The sequence below is a fragment of the Macaca thibetana genome, chromosome 14 (assembly GCF_024542745.1).
Source record: "Macaca thibetana thibetana isolate TM-01 chromosome 14, ASM2454274v1, whole genome shotgun sequence".
Classification (NCBI taxonomy): domain Eukaryota; kingdom Metazoa; phylum Chordata; class Mammalia; order Primates; family Cercopithecidae; genus Macaca; species Macaca thibetana.
The window spans coordinates 12,959,787-12,981,397 of record NC_065591.1 but is presented as its reverse complement, the minus strand read 5'-3'; the positions used below and the strand labels follow the sequence as shown (position 1 = coordinate 12,981,397).

The window sequence follows — 21,611 nt, the reverse complement described above, 5'->3', positions numbered from 1 at the left end:
GCCCAGTGTGGCCTGACGTGGTCTGACAGGAACACAGGTGACCCTGGGCAGTGAGGAGCTGGCTTCATGCAGCTACTCTGCCCAGCCCCTCCAGCGGCTCCTCCAGTCCTCAGGCTCTGCCTTCTCTTTGTTTTTTTACTTAACTTTTTTTTTTTTTTTTTTTGAGACAGAGTCTCACTCTTGTTGCCCAGGCTGGAGTGCAGTGGTGTGATCTCGGCTCACTGCAACCTCCACCTCCCGGGTTCAAGCGGTTCTCGTGCCTCAGCCTCCCGAGTAGCTGGGATTACAGTCCTGCGCCACCACACCCAGCTAGTTTTTGTATTTTTAGTGGAGACGGGGTTTCACCATGTTGGTCAGGCTGGTCTTGAATTCCTGACCTCAAGTGATCCTCCCGCCTCAGCCTCCCAAAGTGCTGGGATTACAGACGTGAGCCACTGCACCTGGCCGGTTTTTTCACTTAACGTTTAATTTCAGCCTAATTTCAGGCTTATTGAGAAGCTGCAAGAACAATACAAAGAATTTCCACATGCTCTTTCCCCAGACTCTCCAACTGCTAACAATTTTCCACATTTGCTTTATTATTTCCTTTCAATGTGTCTGTTTTTCTATTGCTTTCCCCACAAACTGAGAGAAATTGTAATGTCCCCTTCTCCTAGATACCCCCATGTGTGTTGTTTTTTTTTTCTTTTTTGCATACAGACATTTTCTTACATAACCACAGTACATTTATCAAAACTAGGCAATTACTATTGATACAATTCTATTAGATAATCGACAGAATTTATTCAGATTTTGCCAGTGGTTCCAACAATATCTTCTAAGACAAAAGAAAATTTTGTTCAATATGCTGCGTTTAATTCTCATCTCTTTATTCTCCTTGAATCTGGAATGATTTCTTAGATTTTCTTTCTCTTTCATGACATTGATTTTTTGAAGCATAGAAGCAGTTATGCTGTAAAACGGCCCTTATCTGGATCGTCTGATGGTTCTTCGTGGTTCGATTTAAGTCGTGCCTCTTTGGCAGGAATATCACAGAAGCAAGTTTTGTCCTTCCCAGTGAATCATATCAGGAGGCACGTGGGCTTGCCCTGTCCCCTCTCTGGTGGTCTAACTTGCTTGGCTAACGTGTTGTCTGCTAGATTTCTCTGCTGTAAAGATAATTTCCCCCTTTGTATTCAACATGCATCTTGTGGGTAGATTCTTTGAGAATATGTAAATATCTTGATCTTCCTCAAACCTTTGCCCGCTAGTTGTAACATTATTATTGATTTTTGCCGGAATCAGTTATTATAAGGATAGTCACCCGGTGGTGATGTTATAATTCCACTATTCCTTCTGCATTAATAGTTGCTGACTTGGTTCTCTTTGCTGCCTCAGTGGGAGGGAGGCAGGTGGCTCAGTGCATGGCAGGCTAGTGCTAATGAGGCCAAGGTTTGAGCTCCCCTTCCACTGAGCCTCTGGTGGCTGCTGTCTTGCCCCACCTCGGATATTGGAGTCTGGGTCAGCACCTCTCCACCTTAGAGCCGGTTCTCCCTCCATCTTTACAATTTTGCCATTCATTTGTTGAACTACATTATGTTTTGGGCACCTTTTTTCAACCACTGAGGATATGGGACAAAGTCCCAGTGTTCAAGAAGTTTCTATTCTAATGGGAAAAATAGACCAGTAAAGTAAACACATTTTAAAAATAGGGTCATTTCAGAGAGGGCTATGTGCACCAAGGGCAATCAGGCAAAGTAAGGGGACTGAGAGCGGTTGCAGTGGAGACCCAGGCAGAGCCTCGGAGGGGATATAGACCTGAGTGATGAGATGAGCTGGGAATGCTGAGATCAGGGAGAGGACATTCCCAGCAGGGAGAGGAGCAGGGGCCGAGGCCCTGAGGCAGGAATGAGATTGATTTCAGACGGATGGAAGAGTGAAGGAGATGGAGTTGGAGAGGCTAGCAGGGCTTGAGGGCATAGATCATAGAGTTTGGAATTAATCCAAGGGCAATGGGAGCTCATCAGAGAGTTTTAGGTGTAGAAGGATGTGATTTAATTTGCCCTATATGCATATACCATTACTTAACAATTCTTTACATCAACTCCTTTTTTAATTCTTTTTTTAAACAAAGATATGCAATGCTTCATGAATTCGCGTGTCATACCTGTACAGGGATCACGCCAATCTTTTCTGTACCATTCCAGTTTCAGTAAATGTACTGCCGAAGCTTACACCCACTCCTTTTTTTCCTTTTTCTTTTTCTTTTTTTTTGAGACTGAGTTTCACTCTTGTTGCTCGGGCTGGAGTGCAATGGTGCCATCTTGGCTCACTGCAACCTCTGCCTCCTGGGTTCAAGTGATTCTCCTGCCTCAGCCTCCCAAGTAGCTGGGACTACAGGCAGGCTTGTACTACCTGTAGGCAGGCATGACTCCCACCATGCTTGGCGAATTATTGTATTTTTAGTAGAGACAGGGTTTTACCATGTTAGCCAGGCTGGTCTCAAACTCCTGACCTCAAGTGATCCGTCCGCCTCAGCCTCCCAAAGTGCTGGGATTACAGGTGTGGGCCACCACACCCGGCCACCCACTCCTTTTTTAAACCTAAGTTTATCTGAACTTAGAAATCTTCTATCACTACCACGTATCTCAAACCAGTACTACTTAAGTAAATACAATATATCTATATAAACAAAGAAAACTCTGAAAACATAAGTGTCATTAAATAGCCTGCTGCCCAAGCCTGAGCTGTCTCTCCATTCATTACCAAGTGTCAGATGGCCAGGCTCAGTGGCTGATGCCTGTCCTGTCAGCACTTTGGGAGGCCAAGGCAGGCAGGTTGCTTGAGCCCAGGAGTTCAAGAACATCCTGGGCAACACCGCAAGGCCCCATTTCTGCAAAAATAAAATTTAAAAAAAAGTGTTAGGTATTAAAGACTGAGTAGCGCCACAATGAGACTTTCTCCTTAAGGCAGACAGGGCAGAACAATTGGAAAAGGAATAATTTGTTTACTGCATGATTCAATTCCATTTAATCTTATATCTTAAATTGTCTTTCTGACTCAGACCTGATTTGAGAAGCATTTTGCTAACTGGTGGAAGGATTTGATAGGCCCAGCCCACCCATTTAACCATGGAGAAACTGAGGCCTTGGAACAGTCCTTAAGCAAGGACTTACCCAAGGTCCTGATAAGGGCTGCCCTCCATTCTACTCACCCTCAGTATCACTCCCACCCAATGCTAGCTGAAAATTCAGATGTGATGTAAACATTAGTCATCCTTATTGTAAAAACGGTGTAACAACCACATTAGAAGGAATGCAAAGAGAGAGAGAAGTCTCAGCCAGCACCTTCACACAACACGGCTGTTCGTTCTTGAAGGAGGAAGTTTTTGAGTCTGTGGAGCGTCACGGGCCTTCAGTCTCACCAGCAGGAAGGTGGGTGTGCTGATGGGCGCCGGGCTGGTGTTGATCCACACTTGGCAGGTGGCTCTGAGACCAGCCTCGACTCCAGGCTCCACCACTTCCGCCATGACCTTGGGCAAGTTCCCAAACCTCTCTGAGGTAAAATGGGTGTGGCCATGTCACTCTTCAGCTTTTGCGCTCTAGGTAGATGCTAAAGCCTTCCCTGAAGATCTCTATGGAACTTTTCATCACCCGCGTCTGTGGGGGCTGCCTCAGCCCTAACCATGTCAACATAACGTTGAAATTCAGTTCCGAGAAACCCTTGTGGGTTTGTAGACTCTACGGCATCTGGAAGTGAAAGAGGGACACATCTCTCCCTCTTACGGGTTCCTTACGGTACCCCGCTCTCAACACCCCTAATCCAGAATGCCCTAGAAGCTCTTCTCAGCTCCCAGTTCCTGCCCTGGAGGCAGCTTTTGTTGCAGGTTCACCTGTGGTTTAGTTTCCTAGAATTGCTGCAACAAACTGAGTGGCCAGAGCAACAGAAATGTATTGTCTCTGCCAGGCACGGTGGCGCACACCTGTAATCCCTGCACTTTGGGAGGCTGAGGCGGGCAGATCACCTGAGGTCAGGAGTTCAAGACTAGCCTGGCCAACATGGTGAAACCCTGTCTCTACTAAAAATACAAAAATTAGTCGGGTGAGGTGGCAAGTGCCTGTAATCCCTACTCAGGAGCCTCAGGCAGGAGAATCGCTTGAACCTGGGAGGCAGAGGTTGCAGTGAGCCGAGATGGTGCCACTGCACTCCAGCCTGGGCAACAGAGCGAGACTCTGTCTCAAAAACAGACAAACAAACAAAAAACAGAAATGTATTGTCTCACAGTTCTGGAGGCTCAAAGTCCAAGATCAAGGAGTCAGTGGGACTGGTTCCGTCTGAGGGCTGGGAGAGGGGAGCTGTTCTCTTCTGAGCTTCTGGTGGCTTGCTGGCAATCCTGGGCATTTCTTGACTTGTAGAAACATCATCCCAATCTCCGCCTTATCTTAAAATGGCATTCTCCTTTTGCGCATGTGCCTGTGTCCAAATGGCCCCCCTCTGTGAGGACAACAGTCATATTGAATTGGGGCCTGCCCTGATGGCCTCATGCTAACTTGATCACCTCTATAAAGACCCTATTTCCAAATAAGGTCACATTCTGGGGTACTGGAAATTAGGACTGTTTTAAGAAGAGGGGAACAATTCAGCTACTCATAGCAATGTATGTAGTGTGTGTGTGGCGTGTGTGTGTACACGTATGCATGTGTGTGGTGTGTGTGTGTGGTGGGGGGTAATGGAGGAAGAGGTGGGTCACTGCCCTGCTTAATCTCTGCTCCTAGCCCACTCATCCTCTGGAGAGACGCAAGCTACATCTCTCAGGTCATTTGGCAAAGGCCTGGAAAGAGGTATCTTTCCATTGATTTCTTACCCCGAAGAACTCCTGCTCATCCTCTAAAACCCTTCCCAATTGTCCCCTGTTCTTTGGAGTGAGTTATCCTAACTTTGTTTTTTCCAGAGTACTTTGTTCCACGCCCGAGGATAGCACTTACAACAGCTCATAATCAACTAGGAGTGCATCTGTATCTTCTACCAGGGCATGGGGCCTGGCCCAGAGCCTAGCTGAGACAATGGAGTGAATGAGTGGCATCTCCCTGACTAAGGGTTAAGATAGATGGGAACTCGAAAGGACTTTGAGCCACCTCAGAAGCATCCTATACGACTTGTGGAGAGGAGTAGGGGACAGTCATCTGGGCTGATAGCTGAGAGTATGAGATCAGATGTAGAGAGACCGGAAGTCTCGCTCCACCTCTTAGTAACTGTGGCCTTAGGCAAGTCATTTCATGCTGTGGAGCCTCAGTTTTCTCATCCGGAAAACTGAGCCTTCACAGGCTCCTCGTAGAGATGAATAAAAGAGTGTGTGCTGTTCACGTAAAGCTGGGGCACATGGTGGGCATTCAGATGTTACCTTCCTTCCAGGGAACCCATATTTTTTTCCTGAATTTGAATCCCTGAATCCAGTGGGACTCTGAGCCACATGGATCCATGTGGCCTTTGGCCACTGTCAGCCCCCAGCTATTAAGGACACAAGGTGGCCACGAAGCATCAGTCTGAACATCCCCGGTGCCTCCCCCAGCTTCTCTTTGAATCTGGATTTATTTAAAGAGAGGAGGTGAGTGGTAGGTGAGGAGGGGGCTGTTCTTAGGATATGGATGGGCACAGGACATGTGTCTGGTGAGCCTAGCCTGTCCCTGATGCCCCAAAGAGACTTTCTGGTCCCAGCCCAGCCCACACTCCCACCTGCTCGGGAGAGGCTGTGTTTCCTTCCAAGGATGGATGCTGATGATGTCTGATGGCTTCTGGATGTCTGATCTCAAGGGGGCTTTCTCGTTGGGGGCTTTAGGCCACCCTGGAAAGGTCTCAGCATCACTCCCTGGAGCGGGCAGGATTTTCACCCCTTGCCCACACACAAGCTTTATTCACCCTAAAACTGCTGCTGCTGCAGCTCTGGGAGACCTCGAACCAGGGCCCCTCCTGAGAGCCAGTGGGTGGGGGCAGGCCCCCTGGAAAATCGCTGAGAGCTCAGCAGTTTCAGCCTTCACTCCTCCTCCTCCCAGCCTGCAGAAACCTAGCCCAGCCTTTGCACAGAGGGCCATGCTCTGGGGAATTCTGTTCTTGAATTTCATACCTTGAGTGTCTAAGCCTGGCCTACCAGCTTCTGTCCCACCTCCAGGTGTTTGCTCGAGCTGTGCTCTCTCCCTAGAATGCCTTGTTAACTCTTTACACTTGTTGAGGGCGCCTGAAGAGTAGAAAGAGTGAATCTGGGGAACAAATTCAAATTTGGATTTGAATTCTGGCTCTGTCAATGTCAGGCTATGTGACCGTGGGCTAGGAACTTAATTTCTCTGAGCCTCTTTGTCTGTAAAATGGGTTTCATAATAGCACCTCCTCACAAGGTAGCCATGAGGCAACGTCTGCAAAGCACTCGGCACAGAGGAAGTCCTCAGGAAATGTGGATCTGCCTCAGTGAAATGCTCCTTGACCTTCAAGTCCTGGCCCAAAGGGCACCTCCCCTGCAGTACCTTCCTGGACTCACTTACCAGCCTCACAACTTGCAGAGCAGCCCTGTCCCTCCTCCAAGTTCCTCAAGCATGTCTCTTGCCTCTGCACCTACCTCAGAGGAACGGGATTTGAGTCAGCTCTTAACGCCTGACCTCCAGGCTGGACCACGGGCTCTATTATCTTTACTTTCCACGGCAGAGCCCAGCGTGGGCCTGGCCCTGGGCATGGCTCAAGAAATGCTGGGGGAGGTAAAGTGAGCTCTAGGGGCTTCCATTAATAATAAGAGTAACTAGAATTTGTTGAGCATTCACAGCACATGCTGAGGTGTTTATCAGAGCCCAGGAGACCCTCTTTCTGGGTTCAAATCCCTGCTCTGCTTCTTAGGGGCTCTGTTGTCCAAGAAAGTTCCTTGTCTCTTGAATCCTACATTTCCCCACCTGCACGGTGGTGATAACAACCGTGCCTACTTCTGAGCATTGTTAAGGAGATTCAAGAATTTAAAACTATAAAAATCCATGGCTTTCTTACTTAGAGAAGAGCACAAGAATCATTGGCAGGGTGCATTGATATGACTCGGACAATTTACAAAGGTTTTTCATATATGCTTTTATTTAAAAATTTTTCTGTTTTTATTTTTTATTTTACTAAAATTGTATTTAGTGAAAATAGTACAGAATTTAGAAAATACAAAAAAAAGGCCGGGCGAGGTGGCTCAAGCCTGTAATCCCAGCACTTTGGGAGGCCGAGACGGGCGGATCATGGGGTCAGGAGATCGAGACCATCCTGGCTAGTGCGGTGAAACCCCGTCTCTACTAAAAAATACAAAAAACTAGCCGGGCGAGGTGGCGGCGCCTGTAGTCCCAGCTACTCGGGAGGCTGAGGCAGGAGAATGGCATGAACCCAGGAGGCGGAGCTTGCAGTGAGCTGAGATCCGGCCACTGCACTCCAGGCTGGGCGACAGAGCGAGACTCCGTCTCAGGAAAAAAAAAAAAAAAAAAAAAAGAAAATACAAAAAAAAAAAACTTTAAAAACTTACCAATAGCTACCTTCAAAGATAACTGTTGTTACTAGCCTCCAGTAGAATCTTCCAGACATTTTGTTAGAGAGGAATATTGCAAACACACAGAAATGCACTAGAATGGGGTTTGTTTATTTGTTTGTTTGTTTTTGAGATGGAGTCTCACTCTGTCACCCAGGCTGGAGTGCAGTTGTGCGATCTCGGCTTATTGCAACCTCCACCTTCTGGATTCAAGTGATTCTCCTGCCTCCTGCCAAGTAGCTGGGACTACAGGCACACACCACCACACCCGGCTAATTTTTGTATTTTCAGTAGAGATGGGGTTTCACCATGTTGGTCACGCTGGTCTTGAACTCTTGACCTCAAGTGATCCACTTGCCTCGGCCTTCCAAAGTGCTGGGATTACAGGCGTGAGCCGCTGCACCTGGCCTGAGAATGTTTTAATGAACCCAATGCATCCTCACCACCCCGATTTAGAAAATGTTTACACTTTTGCCATATTTGCTCAGATCTGTATTAATAAGAAAAAAAACTATACAGATACTGTTACTGTTGAAATAATTCTTATCCTTTCCTCCCTAGAACACACAGTCCAAAGTGTGGTGTGTGTACCCTTTTCTCTCACATTTTTATACTCCTATTACACAAAAAACGTCTCCATACACAATGGATGGTGTTGAGACATGTGCTATATTTTATATAAATTGTACCCTACTGGTCATATTGTTCTGCAACTTATTATACTCTTCTCATTGTTTTCAAAATCTAACCAAGTGGGTAGATATGCATCTAGTTCATTCCTTCATGGGAATAATCCAGCCTATGATACAATACAGTCTGTTTATTTCCAGCTGATGGATGGTTAGATTACTTCTACTTTTCTTCTGTTACAAACAGTTCTGCAGAAAATATCCCTGCACACATCTGCATGTGAATATTGTTGTCTGTGATTTATACAAAAGGGTATAGCTTTCAGATCAAAGTATGAGCCTCCTGAAATCTATGACATATCATCAGCCACTTCTCCCTCCCTCCCTCCCTCCCTCCCTCCCTCCCTCCCTCCCCTCCCTCCCTCCCCCTCCTTCCTTCCTTCCTTCCTTCCTTCCTTCCTTCCTTCCTTCCTTCCTTCCTTCCTTCCTTCCTTCCTTTCTTTTTATTTGAGATGAAGTTTGCTCTTGTTGCCCAGGCTGGAGTGCAATGGCTCAATCTCGGCTCACTGCAACCTCTGCCTCCTGGGTTCAAGTGATTCTCCTGCTCAGCCTCTCAAGTAGCTGGGATTACAAGCATGTGCCACCACGCCTGGCTAATTGTTTTGTATTCTTTGTAGAGACAGGGTTTCTCCATGTTGGTCAGGCTGGTCTTGAACTCCCAATTTCAGGTGATGCGCCCGCCTCGGCCTCCGAAAATGCTGGGATTACAGGCGTGAGCCCCGCATTTGGCCTCCTCAGCCATTTTTCTATACATTATATCTAGAAGGCTATGATCATCTGAATATGTTGTTTTTAATCTGTTTTTTCCATCTACGATGCATATATGCACACATATTCATCTTTCACATATTTGCAGCTATAGTCATTGATTCCACAGGATCTTGGGCATTTGCCGTGGGCCGGGTATTGGGGTTGTGTTTGGTAATCTTACCTTAGCCCTGTGAGGTTTTTGTTTTGTTTTGTTTTCGGTTTAGAGGTGGAATCTCACCCTGTTGCCCAGGCTGGAGTGCAGTGACGATCATAGCTCACTGCAACCTCGAACTCCTGGGCTAAATTGATCCTCCTGCCTCAGCCTCCTCAGTAGCTAGAACTACAAATATGTATCCGGCTTATTTATTTATTTATTCATGTATATTCATATATATATATAGAGAGAGAGAGAGAAAGAGAGAGACAGAGTCTCACTCTGTCGCCAAGGAGTGCAGTGGCACGATCTTGGCTCACTGCAGCCTCAAACTCCTCGGCCCAAGTGATCCTCCAACCTCAGCCTCTCGAGTAGCTGGGACCACAGGTGTGCACCACCATGCCCAGCTAATTTTTTGCATTTTTGGTAGAGACGGGGTTTTGCCATGTTGCCCAAGCTGGTCTCGAATTCCTGTGCTCAAGCAATCCACCCACCTTGGCTTCCCAAAGTGCTGGGATTACAGCGTGAGTCACAGCACCCAGCCTCATTTTTTTATTTTTAAATTTGTTTTGTAGAGATAGGGTCTCTCTATGTTGTCCAGGCCGTCCTCAAACTCCTGGCCTCAAGCGATCCTCCTGCCTCAGCCACTGAAAGTGCTGGGATTACAAGCGTGAACCACTATGCCCAGCTTGTGAGGCTTTTTTAAATATATGTAACTGTGAGGTGAGGAAGGCAAGTTGGGCATATGGAGAGATTTGCCCAAGGTCACACTATAGTAAGGAAGAAGCTGGATTTCTAACCCAGGCATGTTTAATTTCAACCCAGTGTTCTTTCTGATGCCTATGATATGGTAGACGGTTTTTTCCCAACCAAGACCTACTGAATGGGAATTCTAAAAGAGGGACCTGAGGGCCAGGCACCGTGGCTCACACCTGTAATCCCAGCACTTTGGGAGGTCAAGGCGAGCAGACCACCTGAGGTCAGGAGTTCAACACCAGCCTGGCCAACATGGTGAAACCCCATCTCTACTAAAAATATAAAAATTAGCCGGGCATGGTGGCATGCACCTGTAATCCCAGCTATTAGGGGGACCGAGGCAGGAGAAGCACTGGAACTTGGGAGTCAGAGGTTGCAGTGAACCAAGATCACGCCACTACACTCCAGCCTCGGCGACAGAGTGAAACTCCGTCTCCAAAAATAAAAAAATTTTAAAAAATTAAAATAAAAATAAATAAATAAATAAAAGAGGCACCTGGACATTCTTCTCCTCCTCTCAGTGGTCTAAAGTCTGGCGGGGGATCAAGAAGATGGGGCTGGTGACACGCCAGTGTTTCTGGCCTGCTGTGCTCTCTTGGAGCCAAATCCCTACTCTTATCACTTGGGATTTTATTGAGCTGCTTGCAACCCTCCATGAGACCTTCTCATTTTACCGCCTGGTAGCTGGAAAGAAGGCACAGTCTGGCACGGGAGCCTTAGCCAGCCTTGGAGCCAGGACCCCAGGAGCCTTTTCTTTTAGAGGAACTCCTGTTACCACAGCAACTATAGCCCACATCTCCTCTCTAGGAACATTGGGTATTTGCAGAGCTGGGGAAGGATGCAGCCAAGTTGTGAGCCTGCAGCAGCTCTGATAAGGTTCACAAGAAAGGTGAGGAGTGAGGAGGAGAGAATGCAGCCTTCAGAGAACCAGAGTCACCCCCTTGCAGAAAAGAAGGCTAAGGAGCTGTCAGCATCATCTTTCTGCCTGGGATGGAATGTAGAATCAATAGCCAGCTGCCATCCCATAGCCACCAAGGACCAAATGAGGGAAAAAAGATAAAAGCCTCAGGTTGGAGGAAAATAACAACAGCTGCCATATACCGCGTCCTAAGCTTTTTACATAGATCACCCACCCATGCACTCTTCTTCAGTTCGCTTCATTTATCATGCCCAGTGCCAGGTTAAAGATGAAACCTAGCTGGGCTCAGTGGCTTTCCCTAGGTCACACAGCCAGTGATCAGCAGAGATGGGTTTAGATCACTGTTCTATCTGTCCCCAGAGTCCCTGTCTAAATCATGAAAGATGAATTTCCTGAGAATGGAGGCTGTTACACAGATGAATTGGTGCCGGGGATCTCCTGCTCCCCCGATCATCCTGCTCACACTCATCTCCCTCATATCATACCTGCCCCAGTTCCCAGCATACTCAACAAGTTCAGCAGTTGTTCATGGAACTGAATGCAGGCCGGCAACAGACTCATTTCTCAGCTTTCAGGAGAAGGTGGCTCACGCCCTCTCACTTTCTTGGGAGAGAAGGAGGGGGAGTCCCAGCAATTGAACATACCTCAAAGCCTACTAAATCGTGTTGATCTTATCTTTAAGTTTTTTAGTTTTTTACAGAGGAGAGTAGGAAACGTTATCTTTTACTTCCCCTTGGATTTGGTGACAGAGAGGAGGGGAGATGAAACCTGGGCATGCATGGAAGATACCACGCAGGTGAACATCGTCTGTCCTGTGACATGGGGGCAAAAGAGAGTTAAAAATGCTGAATTTCTGGCCAGGTGCAGTGGCTCATGCCTGTAATCCCAGCACTTTGGGAGGCCGAGGAAGGTGAATTGCTTGAGCTCAGGAGTTTGCAACCAGCCTGGGCAACATGGTGAAACTCCATCTCTAGTAAAATATAAAAAATTAGCCAGGTATGGTGGCACAGACCTGTAGTCCCAGCTACTCAGGAGGCTGAGGCAAGAGAATTGCTTGAACCCAGGAGGCAGAGGTTGCAGTAAGCCGAGATCCTGCCACTGCAGTCCAGCCTGGGCAACAGAGTGAAACTCCGTCCCCCTCCCCTACCCACCTCCCCCCTCCCAAAAAAAGGCTGAATTTCTTTGACCTGAGTGACTGGCAGTCCTCTGGGGCTGGGGCTCTTTGAGCCTTTACTGCCATCTCTCTCTGTCAATTGAGCAAATTGTTTTATTTGAGTCCCCAAGCCCTGCTTTGGTATAACCGGGGAGTGTGAAAACAAACCAAAATCCTGTAACATAACACCAAATAATACTCTCTTTCTCTTTCTCTCCCAAGAAAGTGAGAGCACATGAGCCATGTTCTCCTGAATGCTGAGAAATGAGTTTATTACTGATCGATGTTCTATTTCATTAACATTTGCCAAACTTGTTCCACGTGCTAGGAACTGGGACAGGTATTCGGGAGATAAGTGCACATGTAAAATACCAAAGCACCGAACTGTTGACTTTCCTTTGGGCGCCGGGGAGAGAAGTCACCCTAGCCTTCCTGGCCTCGGAGAGCCAAGTGGGTAGAAGCTGGTCTAGTCACTGCAGTCAATCACCTCTGCAGGCTAGGACAGCACTGTATGACTGAGCCCTCGACAGCTGCAGTTTCTTGACAAAGTAAACTCAGCCCAACCGGGCGTCACAGCCTCTCCAAGTCCCCTCAAAGGTTGAACACAGGTATCCCCTCCCAATTGAATTGCGTTACTTGCATGAGCCAGCACATGCGTCTTTTTTTTTTTTTTTTTTTTGAGATGGAGTCTTCCTCTGTCACCCAGGCTAGAATGCAGTGCTGCAATCTCGGCACAGTGCAACCTCCTCCTCCCAGGTTCAAGCGATTCTCCTACCTCAGCCTCCCGAGTAGCTGGGACTACAGGCATGCACCACTACACCCAGCTAATTTTTCTATTTTTAGTAGAGATTGGATTTCACCATCTTGGCGAGGCTGATCTCGAACTCCCGAACTCAACTAGTCCGCCCACCTCAGTCTCCCAAAGTGCTGAGATTACAGGCGTGAGCCACCACGCCCAGCCAGCATCTTTCTAATTTTAATGGAATTACAGGCATTTCTTTCCTTCTAGTTGTTTTGTTGATTGCTCACCATTAACAACACCAAGGGCATTTCTAAAAAGAAAGTAGTTACGACAGTTCCAGCACCCTCTCACTCAGAGCTTCCTCCCCTAAATTCACTGGCCCTCCTCTCCCAGTTGGCCTGTGCATCCTCAGGCGCTGCACAGTGCTGGAGCGAGCCCCATATGCGACAGCAAGTAGGGAAGGGGTGGGGGCAGTGCGAGGTGAGACTATTAAGTCTCATCTTTTCCCTGCTGTGGGGGCTGTGGGATGACACATGCCACCCAGGACCCCCTGCCCTGGAGAAGGAAGGTCTCCTGGTTGTTGCTTATCCTTGGAGTCTGGGGTCTTTTGGGAAATTAGTCCCGGGATCTTGGGTTCTGAGTTGTGTCACCGTTGCGGGGAAGGGTGGGTTATCGTTTCTAAGCTCTGTTGGTTGACCCTTGCAGAGGAGAAAGGAGTTTGGAAAGCCTCCGGGGTTGTCAAAACTTCCTGCCTCTTGCCCTTGGCATGATCACCAACGCAGAAATCAGGATGCTGGTTTCCAACCCCGGGGAGTGGCATGGTTAAGAATGTGGTCTCTGCAAGCAGACAGCCTGGGTTCAATTCCCAGCTTGGCCATTTTCTAGCTGTGTAATCTTAGGCTTACAAAACAAACAAACAAAAAAAAAAACGCTCTGTGCCTCAGTTTCCCCATCTCGTGATCTTACTTTGATAATTAAGTCATACTGAATGAATGTCAGCCATTACTGCTGAGCTGTGCCAGATTTGTGATGGGTGCTCGACGTGCCTTGGGGCCTCCCCTTTTCCTATCAGAGCAGAAAGCATCACAACGTCCTTCCCTTATCCCTCTGCACTCTGGACCCCAGATGCCCTAGATAGGTAGCTGTTCCCATCATTGTGGGTTGGGAGTAGAAAACTAGGAGTCCATCTGGCTGCTTCTCAAATGTCCCCATACAAACCAGGAACACCAGTTCAGCTGCCCGGCCACTGGGCCAGGGGCAGGTGAGTGTTTCTGGACAGCTCCCTGAACCAGTCCTGTTCCACTTGAATACCTGGAGCCTGAACCAGGGCCTAAGGAGGCAGGCCAACCAGGGTTCATGTAGCATGTGTCATCACTGCTCAGGACACAAAGGCCAGTCTTCTTATACAAGACGAGTGGTGGTCTGCAGGTCAGCAGGATGCATGCCTCTCCCAAGGTTCGGGGACACTAGTGGCAAGGGCCTGGTGCCAGTCTTGCAGAGGGGCAGACCCTGCCCTGTTCTGGCAGTGCTCCAGAGCAGCAGCTGGGCTATCTGGGAGATCACTGCACTGCACTGGGAGCCTGACCTCCCCGTGGGCCTTGGGGATACTCTTCCCTTGGGCCTCAGATTTTGCAATAATTCTGCCAAAATACTTGCTGACAAAAAGCCTTCTGAGAGAAGCATTATTAACTCCAGTTTATGGATGAGAATCTAAGGCTCAGACTGGCAAAGTGACTGGCCGAAGTTCTGTTCCTAATAAGGAACAGAGCTGGACTCCAGCCCAAGCCTTTGGATGCAAGGCCTGTGTACCTTCCCCCCATACAGCACAGTCTGATGCCAATATGTGAGCCACATTTATAATTTTAAATTTTTGGCCTGGCATGGTGGCTCATGCCTGTACTCCCAACACTTTGGGAGGCCAAGACAGGTGGATCACCTGAGGTCAGGAGTTCAAGACCAGCCTGGCCAACATGGTGAAACCCCATCTCTACTAAAAATATTTTAAAAGTAGCCAGGCATGGTGGTGCATGCCTGTAGTCCCAGCTACTCAGGGGGCTGAGGCAGAAGAATCGCTTGAACCTGGGAAGCGGAGGTTGCAGTGAGCCCAAGATTGTACCACTGCCCTCCAGTCTTGGGTGATAGAGCGAGACTCTGTCTCAAAATAAATAAATAAATAAATAAATAAAATAAAAATAATTAATAAATTTTTAGCAGCTGCATTTTTTCAAAAAAGTAAAAAGAAACAGATGAAATTACTTTAATAATATATGTAATTTAACCGAATATATCCAAAATATCATTTCTACATGACATCAATTAAAAAATTATTAACGAGATACTTCACATTCTTTCTTCTTACTAAGCCTTTGAGACACAACCTGTACCTCACGCTTAAAGCGCGTCTCAATTTGGACACTCAAGTTTCATCAAAAATATTCAATCCGTATTTAGATTTCATACTAGCTACAATTGAAAAAGGAGAATCACGTATCTAACTTACTCCAGCTGTTTGAAAAAGTTTTCCAATGATTGGATTGATTATGCCTTTAAACTTCAATGGAAAACATTTTGTAAATTAAGTAGGAATGAATTGAATTAAACAAAATGAAAATTTGAGTTTCTTTTTTTTTTTTTTTTTTTTTTTTTTTGTGACGGAGTCTCACTCTGTTGCCCAGGCTGGAGTGCAGTGGCCGGATCTCGGCTCACTGCAAGCTCTGCCTCCCGGGTTTACGTCCTTCTCCTGCCTCAGCCTCCCGAGTAGCTGGGACTACAGGCGCCCGCTACATCGCCCGGCTAGTTTTTTTGAATTTTTTAGTAGAGACGGGGTTTCACCGTGTTAGCCAGGATGGTCTCGATCTCCTGACCTCGTGATCCGCCCGCCTGGGCCTCCCAAGGTGCTGGGATTACAGGCTTGAGCCACCGCGCCTGGCCGAAAATTTGAGTTTCTTATTGGCACGAGCCCTATTTCAAGTACTCAGCAGCCTCACGTGGCTGGTGGCTGTTGTATTGGACAGCCCAGCAACATACGATTCTCTCTCCCAGCTGGACTGAGTGATCTCTAAGCCTTTCCACTGTAGGCTCCTCTCCTGCGTTTATACAGATGAGTACTTCGTGTACTATGGACCCACTTCTGTGATGATGAATGGACTATGTAGGACAGATTTCCCATTTATATTGACAGCATACTGAAAATAGCACGCTGTAGTGGTTAAAAGGGTGATTTCTAGAGCCAGACTGTCCAGGTTCAAATCTTGTTTTGATTGCTGACTGGCTGGGTAACCTTGGGTGATTTACTTAAGCTCTCTATGTCTCAGTTTTCTCAGTGATGACACTGGGGTGATGATATTAGTAGTATGCACCTCATTAGGGTAGTTGTAAGGATTTGCTAGTTCATGTAATGCACACAGATAACAGCTATCACCTATGGGGCATACAGTAAGTGCTCAATAGATGTTGTCTTTCATTACATATCTTATCTCATTATAATCAAAGAATGTAAGGACTGGACGAGATCAAAATCTCATCAATCTGTCATTATGCAAGTGAGAAAATGGGGCCAGAAAGTGAAAGAACTCGTCCAAGGTCATGTAGCAAGTTAATGATAGAAGTTAACCCTCATCTCCTGATGTCCAGCCCAGTGACCCCCTGCACTGTGCTCCCAACAATGCTGACATTTTCTGAGAAAAAACACTGTGACCTGCCGGCCACATGAGCTCTTCATTTCTTCCCTGGGAATGAGTATGGCTTTGGCTGACATGGCCACACTGTCTGCCCAGGTGCTCTCTGCAGGCTCAGTGGAACAGGGTGACTGGGTAGTCAGTGTTAAAGCTCGTTGTATTCGTACTTCAAGCTAGCCCACATGTCCCCCCAGGAAAAAAGTTCTGTGTATTTATTTGGAGACCTTTAATTTTTATTTGATATAGAACATTTGAAAAAAGTAGAACACAAGGCAGAAAGAAAACAGGAAAACAGGCCAGGCGCAGTGGCTCACGCCTGTCATCCCAGCACTTTGGGAGGCCAAGGCGGGCAGACCACCTGAGGTCAGGAGTTCAAGATCAGCCTGGCCAACATGGTGAAACCCAGTCTCTACTAATATATATAAATTAGGCAGGCATGGTGGCACATGTCTGTAGTCCCAGCTACTTGGGAGGCTGAGGCAGGAGAATTGCTTGAACTCAGGAGGCAGAGGTTGCAGTGAGCTGAGATCGTACCACTGCACTCCAGCCTGGGTGACAGAGCAAGACAGAAAGAAAGGAAAGAAAGAGAAGGAAGGAGGGAAGGAAGGGAGGGAGGGAGGGAGGGAGGGAGGGAGGGAGGAAGGAGGGAGGGAAGGAAGGAAGGAAGGAAGGAAGGAAGGAAGGAAGGAAGGAAGGAAGGAAGGAAGGAAGGAAAACTTATTAATACCATGTGGGCATGTATTTTCTTTCCCTGTAGTAGAGATTAAATTTTATTTATTGATATTCTTTTAGCATTTTTCCAGGGCAAGGCACTGTGCAAGATGCCGGGTATATGGGGGTGATGCTTAGAATCTAGTGAGCCAATGGTTGTCAAACAGTTCATGACCAGGATAGCTATGTAATTAAATGTCACTGGGCCCACAAGAAAAAAAAATCTCAGAATACAGTGAGAGGACAGAATGGGGGATAGAACTCGGGCTCTCTCTGGGTCCTGGAAAACCTTCAGAAGCTTGAAACCTGGCTGGGGGTGAGGACGGGGACTGGAGGGGAGAGCACAGCCATATTTATAACACAACCCTGTATTCTGCTTCTGCTACTTAACACTGTGGCATAAACTTACCCCTGCATCATTAACTACTCTCTGTAAATTTTTTTTTTTTTTTTTTTGGCAAGTATTTTTAATGTGCTATGTTTTTCTAACCAACTCCCCAATCACTTTTAGACAATCTGGTTGTCTCCAGTTTGGATTTTTTTTTTTGGTGGGTTTTTTTTTGTTTGTTTGTTTGTTTTTATTATACTATCAGAAACAGCACAGGGTCAGGCACTCATGCCTGTAATTCCAGCACTTTGGGAGGCTGAGGTGGGCGGATCCCTTGAAGCCAGGCGTTCGAGATCAACCTGGCCAACATAGTGAAACCCCATCTCTACTAAAAATACAAAGAAAAAAAATTAGCCAGGCATGGTGGTGGGCGCCTGTAACCCCAGCTACTCAGTAGCTGAGGCATGAGAATCGCTTGAACCAGGAAGGTGGAGGTGGCAGTGAACCGAGATCGTGCCACTGCACTCCAGCCTAGGCGACAGAGCGAGAACAAGACTCTATCGCAAAAAAGAAAAACTAAAAACTAAAAACCAGCACATCACAGCATTCTGGGGCTCCAATGGATGGAAAAGGGAATCTAGAACCATCTAGTTCCAAAGCATGGACTTTAGTCTCCAGGCAGTGTGGTACTTGAGATAGTTTTCTTTAGGATAGGTCTCCAGATGTGGAATTACTGGATCGAAAGGGCCTGGTTTGCTGCTGTTGTTGAGGCTGTTGGCATCTGTGTTTGCAAACACTTTCTGCTTTTTTTTTTTTTTTTTTTAAACTGTACTTCTAGCAGGTGACACATGCACCTGGCTACACTGCTTGTAGATTCCACCTCCGTGTTTCCATCGGCCCTTCCCACCCTGCCTCTGGTTCTGTACGGCATCTCTTCATCCATCATCCACTCAACTAGCATTCAGGATGCAACCGCGTTTTCCTCAGCACCTTTGACAAAGCCGGAGGACAGAGAATAACCTCAGCTGTAGCTGGTGTTGACCTGACACTGGTCACTGGGCATGGCCAGGGCGGCAGTCTGGGGAGTGAAAGTTTTCCCACCAGGCTTGCTCTGACACTGGGATGGCCAGCGGGAGGCTCAGCTTTCCCTCGATGTCTATGCCTCCTTTCTCCACAAGTCCCTCACCTCTCAGATGCCCGTGGGACATCTCAGGGGCCTGGGTGACACAACAGGAGTATCAGTGTCCCGTTTTCTCAGATTCCAGACAAGGCAGGTCTTTTGTGCTTTCATTCTTCCTGTGCTTACAGTCTCCTTCGCAGCCCGTTCCACCGGAGTCTTCTTCAGACTACCCCATCGGAGGTCCTGTCCCACTCGGGGGCATCTGCTTGGGGCTGGCCTGAAAAAGCCGCCTCCTTCCTGGGCTGGAGTCGGGGCTCCCAACCTTTTTCCTTCTCCTATTCTGAAACCAACCGCTCCCCTCCATCCCTTCCCTGTCTTGTTCCATCACTTTCCAGAATATGGGGCACAATTAGAGAAGACTTTCAGGGGCACACAGTATAACTTCAGGTGGTGAATGAAGTTAGCATTAAATAACACTGAATCACGTGGCAATAAAAGTTTAAATTATTATTATTTTTCCAATGTTCTGTCATTCCTTCTGATTCTATCAGATAGTCTGATGAGGATGTGGTGTTTTGCTTTTTTTTCTTTTTTGAGATGGAGTCTCGCTCTGTCACCCCAGCTGGAGTGCAGTAGTGGCTCGATCTCAGCTCATGGCAACCTCCGCCTCCCAGGTTCAAGCGATTCTCCTGCCTCAGCCTCCCGAGTAGCGGGGACTACAGTGCCCGCCCCATGCCTGGCTAACTTTTGCATTTTTAGTAGAGACAGGGTTTCACCATATTGGCCAGGCTGGTCTCAAACTCCTGACCTTGTGATCCACCCACCTCAGCCTCCTAAAGTGCTGGGATTACAGGTGTGAGCCACTGCACCCTGCTGACGATGTGTCTTTTAACATCTCTAACATGGCTTTGTTTTTAGTATGCTTAGTTTTACAATTACCTTCTATTTTAGGCAAGTCATATAAATAGTCCCTTTAGGTTTAATATCTTCTAATTTTTTTCAAATCAACATACACACCTAATTTTACATACATAGAATCATATCATACATGATTTTTAAACTACAGCCTTTTACCTTCATTGCTTGCTTTTCCTCCTGCAATCTTCCATGGCTGTGACTGTGTCCCAGGACCAGCTGCGTAATTTGCAGGGCCCGGTGCAAAATGGAGATGCAGGGTCTTTGGTTCAAGAAATTATGAGGAATTTCAAGATGGCAACAGCAGAGCATTCAAGCAAGGGCCAGGTCCTTCTAAGCATGAGGCCCTGCACACAGTCCACCAGCCCATGGAGCTAGTCCTTCTCGGCCTCTTCCCCTGAAGCCCACCCTTTTAATTTTTCCATTTTGATCATCTGCTGTGTGTTCTCCCACACTTGTCTTCATGTTCCTGTAATCATACCAGTTCACAGAGGCGGTTTTTGGCCTTGTTTTACAAAAATTGTATCATATTATATTCTATTCTTTGCGTCTTGCTTTTCCTACTCGACACAGCTTGGAAATCCTGCCAACCCATCTGGGTCTATTTCATTCTTTATAAAGGCTGCATAAGATGCCACGCTGTAAATGGACCATAATTGATTCAATAATTTCCCCTGTAAATGGGCATTCACGCTGTTTCTAACTTTTTGCCATTCAAAAATCTGCAGTGGACTGGGTGCGGTGGCTCACACCTGCAATCCCAGCAGTTTGGGAGTCCAAGGCAGGCAGATCACTTGAGGTCAGGTGTTTAAGACCCAACCTGGCCAACATGGAGAAACCCCATCTGTGCCAAAAATACAAAAAAATTAGCAGGGTGTGGTGGTGGGAACCTGTAATCCCAGCAACTTGGGAGGCTGAGGCAGGAGAATTGCTTGAATCTGGGAGGTGGAGGTTGCAGTGAGCCGAGATCACACTGCTGCACTCCAGCCTGGGTGACAGAGCGAGACACTGTCTCTAAAAAAAAAAAAAAAAAAAAAAAAAAAATCTGCAGTGAATATTTTTATGTTCAGGTGTCTTTAATGACGTAAAAAAGCAAATTCACAGGAAAGGGTAAAGGTTTGCTCTTACTCTGTTTTGTGTTGCTATAACAAAGTGCCACAAAGTGAGTAATTTAAAACAAAAAGAAATTTGTTTCTCATAGTTCTGCAGGTTGGGAAGCCCAAGATTTAAGGGCCACATCTGATGAGGGCCTTCTCCCTGCATCATAACACAATGGAAGGCATCACATGGCCGGAGAGTGCACAAGAGACAGAGCGAGGGCTGAATTCACTTCTACAACAAAGCCACTTCTGCAATAACCAACACACCCCCATGATAACAGCATTAAGCCGTTCATGAAGGCAGAATCCTCATGACTAATCAGCTCTTTTCTTTTTTCTTTTTTATTTTTTTGAGACAGAGTCTAGCTCTGTTGGCCAGGCTGGACTGCAGTGGCATGGTCTCAGCTCACTGTAACCTCTGCCTCTTGGACTCAAGCAATTCTCCTGCCTCAGCTTCCTGAGTAGCTGGAATTACAGGCGTGTGCCACTACACCCGACTAATTTTTGTATTTGTAGTAGAGACGGGGTTTCACCATGTTGACCAGGCTGGTCTCGAACTCCTGACCTCAGGTAATCCGCCCACCTCAGCCTTGCAAAGTGCTGGGCTTACAGGCGTGAGCCACCACGCCCAGCCCTAATCAACTGTTAAACATCCAACTTCTCAACACAGGTCATTGGGGGATAAAGTTTCCAGCACATGAACTTTGGTACACATTCAAACCATAGCAGGCTGCTTTTCAAATACATTTATTGTAGCAAAAAAGTGAACCAATTTAAAGAAAAGTGTGAGGCACAGGGCCAGGCAAAGGTGGTAACAACGGGCCGGGTGCGGTGGCTCATGCCTGTAATCCCAGCAATTTGGGAGGCTGAGGCGGGCAGATGGCTTGAGCTCAGAAATTCAAGACCAGCCTGGACAACATGGAGAAACCCCATCTCTACAAAAAAATATACAAATATTAGCTGACATCGTGGTGAGCGTCTGTAGTCCCAGCTACTCGGGAGACTGAGGCACGAGAATCGCTTGAACACAGGAGGCAGAGGTTGCAGTGAGTCGAGATTGCGCCGCTGCACTCCAGCCTGGGCG

At 47.2% G+C, this 21,611-nt stretch overlaps 1 protein-coding gene and 1 non-coding gene across 2 annotated transcripts in view; one reads left to right on the top strand and one right to left on the bottom strand.

Moving 5' to 3' along the window:
* CD6 (CD6 molecule) overlaps nt 1-21,611 on the top strand; it is a 49,958-nt gene that overhangs the window by 11,680 nt on the left and 16,667 nt on the right.
* On the bottom strand, nt 2,110-2,214 carry LOC126936665 (U6 spliceosomal RNA). Its single transcript, XR_007719494.1, has one exon. It is a non-coding gene; the product is annotated as a U6 spliceosomal RNA (small nuclear RNA).